The sequence below is a fragment of the Pyrus communis genome, chromosome 15 (assembly GCF_041283825.1).
Source record: "Pyrus communis isolate YQ-2024b chromosome 15, ASM4128382v1, whole genome shotgun sequence".
In the NCBI taxonomy this organism is placed as follows: Eukaryota; Viridiplantae; Streptophyta; class Magnoliopsida; order Rosales; family Rosaceae; genus Pyrus; species Pyrus communis.
Genome location: NC_142579.1, coordinates 21,103,092 through 21,107,669, shown reverse-complemented (window position 1 = coordinate 21,107,669; position 4,578 = coordinate 21,103,092).

Sequence of the window (4,578 nt, the reverse complement as noted above, 5' to 3'; positions counted from 1 at the left end):
AAGCTTTCATAAAACGCCTTCAATTGATAGCTCAGACTTTGGTTATGAGAACCAAACTGTCGGTATCTGCTTGGGGCTATGCAATATTGCACGCAGCTATGTTAGTTAGCCTGAGGTCCACCGCTACCCAACCACATTCATCTTTACAGTTGGTTACTGGATACGAGCCTGACGTCTTGCATTTACGGGTGTTTGGGTGTGCCATTTACATGCCAATAGCGCCGCCACTACGTACCAAAATGGATCCTCAGAGAAAAATGGGAATCTATGTCGGTTATGATTCACCATCAATTGTTCGATACTTAGAACCTTTGACAGGAGATCTCTTTACTGCACGTTTTACGAATTGTTTCTTTGATGAGACAGTCTTCCCGTCGTTAGAGGGAGATAAGCATGCTAACGTTCCCGTATAACGCCGCGAATTGTCATGGTATGCTCCCACTATGTCTCATTTAGATCCCCTCACTACCTAGTCTGAAACTGAGGTGCGACGAATTATAGATCTTTAGAGCATTGCTCAAAGCATGCTGGATGCTTTTAATGATCTAGCGAAGGTGACAAGATCACATATACCCGTTGCAAACACACCTGTAAGGATAGATGTACTCCGCGTACGTCAACTACCCGTCAGGGAAGGCTGGTCCATCCTCGAAGGTGGGGAGGCCGCACCCTTCACATGGCAAGGTACATTGGCGGCTAGCCAATCATTTGCTCCGACCTTGAAGCATGGCAGACCCCCTGGTTCAAAGGATTCACAACCCCAGAAGAAGAAAATGGCACCAACTAGTGACCCTATTTTGAATTCGATCATCACTCATTCATCCGTTCCAACGCATGAGGTTATTCTAGATTACGGTGATGCTTCAGACGAAATATGCCGGCCTCCCGAGAATCGCGAGATTTCGGTCCAATACACAGTATTGGATGAGGTTTGGAATAGGAATGAGATGATCTTCGACGATGCATTTGCGTACTCAGGAGCTACTGACATCATGCTTAGTGATGACATTGAACCACGTTTCGTCGATGAATGCCGATGTAGAACCGATTGGTCAAACTGGAAACAAGCAATCCAAGTCGAACTCGATTCGCTCGCGAAACGTAAAGTGTTTGGACCTATCGTTCTTACACCACCATGCGTGAAACTTGTTGGCTACAAGTGGGTTTTTGTGAAGAAGCGTAATGAGAAGAATGAAAAAGTACGATACAAAGCATGCCTCGTAGTGTAAGGCTTCTCTTAGCGTCCTGGGATTGATTACGAGGAGACGTATTCCCCAATAATGGACGTTATAATGTTTCGTTACCTAATCAGTTTGGTAGTTTCCGAAAAACTGAATATGTAACTTATGGACGTGGTAACCGCGTATCTCTATGGGGATCTAGATACGGAAATCTATATGAAAGTTCCAGAAGGACTTCCATTGATTGGTTCAAATAGTTCTAGACCACGGAACACTCTCTCAATTAGGTTGAGGAGGTCACTTTACGGATTGAAACAATCCAGGCGAATGTGGTATAACCGTCTGAATGAATATGACAAGTCATGGTTATGTGAACAATAAACTATGCCCATGCGTGTTCATAAAGAAGTCACATTCCGGATTTGCAATCGTTGTAGTTTATGTTGATGACATGAATTTCATTGGGACTCCCGCAGAGCTTAAGGAAATTGCTGCACACCTGAAATCAGAATTTGAGATGAAGAATCTTGGGAAAACTTGATACTGTCTCGGCCTGAAGATCGAGCATTGTTCGAATGGAATCTTAGTACATCAATCGAACTACACCCAAAAGGTGTTGCGTTGTTTTAATGAGGATAAAGTGAATCCTTCGAGTACACCCATGGTCATTCAGACTCTAGATGCTAAACGAGATCCCTTCCGTCCAAAGTAGGATGATGAAGAGATTTTGGGACCTGAAGTTCCTTACCTAAGTGGAATTGAGGCTTTATTGTACTTGGCTTAGTGCACTAGACCTGACATCTCCTTCCTCGTGAATCTATTGGCTAGATACAGTAATGCGCCCACATGCATACACTGGAATGATGTTAAAGACAATTTCCGCTACCTCAAAGGTACTACGGATTTGGGATTGTTCTATACCAGCAAATCTCCGAGTGTTACCGCCCCCTATATCTCTCAAATTGATTTTTGCCTTGTTGCTTACCCAAATGTTGGATATCTGTCTGACCCACATAGAGTACGTTCACAAACGGGCTATATCTTTACCGTTGTAGACTGATAGGAGCATATTTATGCGACTTAAATGGCTTGTTCTCGTACATTTACGTTATGTTTCTTTAGTTATTTTAGTTCTTTATACTTCTTTTGTGTGTTTTCAGGTTCTAAAGGCAAAGTATGCAAAAGGATGCCTTTTGGAGCCTTTTGGAGCAAATTAGAGATTGGAATGGATATCATATGCTTGGAGCCAAAAGGATGGACGAAATTGAAGACTTGAAGTAGGAAAGTTAAATCCTAAAAAGACCTCATGTTTGAGCATCATTGAAAACTCCTACGCATTTTAGAACACAAAAACAACATTCCTAGCAACCTTAGGACATTGTCGTGTGTTTCCTTGTGTCTCCCTTCCTTGCCATGCAAGGAAGGGCTTTGTTCCCTATTTTAAATACTTAAACACTACCACTTATCATTCACCACATATCATTCACCACTTATCATATCATACATTCAATTATCACTTATCACTTATCACTCATAATCACCTACAACATCCACCTACTTCACCTACAACATCCACCTATTCACCTACAACATCCACCTACTTCACCTACAACATCCACCTACTTCACCTACAAATGACATAGCCATATGTTCCCTCCACTACTCCTATAAATACCCTTGCATTCATTCATTCAATTCACATCTCATTTCATACACAACACACCACAAACACATCCCTTTCTCTCTTAGCCGTGAGTCTCCCTTAGAATCCAAAAACCATCTTTCCATTTCCATCACTCCTCACTCCATTCCACACTTCCATTCCCCCAAACCAACTATCCTTAGACCTTATGCTACAATAAAGAGGAAGAGAAGAGGGCCTAAACGTTCATACAATTCAAGTTTGAGTTGTTGGAATGTTTAGGTGTTTCTTTGATTTCAATGTTTAATTTTAATTCTCTTTGTTTTGTATGAGGAACTAAACCCCCCTTTAGCTAGGGGGTGATTCGAAATTATGTTTATGTTTGTAATATGATTTGATTACTTTTAATTACGTTTCATAAATTGTGAATTCAATTTGTTTAACTGTTTGATTGATAACCTATTTATGTATGTTTATTAAGAATGAACGCTTAATTTTCATGCATGAATTTGACGCTAGAATATAAGTGAGTTTCACGTAACAGTTATGAACTTATATTCACAAGTAGTGGAGGTTGCTTATAAACAATCGCGTTAAACAAATTCTTGGCATAAGTTTCATGCAATCATAGTAACGAATGCCTCGTCAACACTTATAGTTTTCATGATGCTTAATGATTCTTGCTTGTATCTCTATTATGCAATTCATGTAGGGAACTTGTGAGGAATGCTTTGGGTTGTCGTATGCAATCATCCAATTCATTAACTTAAGGAAAACTTGACGGTTAATTTAAGCGGACCTAATTAACCCGGGGTGTTGAGAATTCATGGTTTATTGAAATACAATTGGAAATCATTTTATTATGCAAGTGTAACATGTGTGGAGATGAACCCCTTGGCTAGCATCCATTCATTCTATTTTCATCATATTCATATTTACTTTCTGTTTTTATTTACAATCTGTTCATTTTATTTAATTTCGTCAAAACCAATCCCCCATTTATTTTAAAGTGTTAGATTAGTTAGAAATACATTTAGTTTGTGTTTTTAAGAGTCTTGAGTCAAGTTACAACTTAATTTCGTCCAAATTCACCAAAGTGCTCAAAACTGCCCAGAAAGTGATTTTAAGGCAGTTTTGAGTGTTTTGGGTGATGTTTGAGTCTTTTGGTTTGTTTTAGTGTTTTAAAGTTTAGTTTTGCATTCTTTGAGTCTAGTATAGTGTTTCATATTGTTATTTTACGTTTTTGAGTCAAATCCAAGTGGTTAACAATCCCTCCTAATCCCCGGTCCAGAACGATCCCTACTTATACTTATACTACAATTGACAAAAAGAGGGTTTAATTTATGCGCGTATCCCCAGGTATGGTTGTTCCAAATTTCATTATTTTTAATCCCGTTCCAACAAGTATCCCTATTCCTTGCAGATTCATGACTTCCAAGGAAGAAGAAGGTGAGAAAGACATCTTGGAAGTCCTTCCAAAGGTGACAAGTAAGGAATGTCATGAATTCATCAAAGAGGACGTTCTTGAAACCAAAAAATCCAAAGAAGTTAAATTTGATGACATTGGAAAAGTCATAACCATCATTTGCAATCTGGCCAAGTCCAATATCCCTGAAACTTTCAAAGGAGTGGTGTTTGTCATTGAGTTCTTGTCGGACAAAACAAGTAAGTTTTCTTTTCCAAATTCCATTAGATTTTATACTAACTTACTATATTTTTTGAATCAGGCACCTACACTAGAATTCAAACCAATGC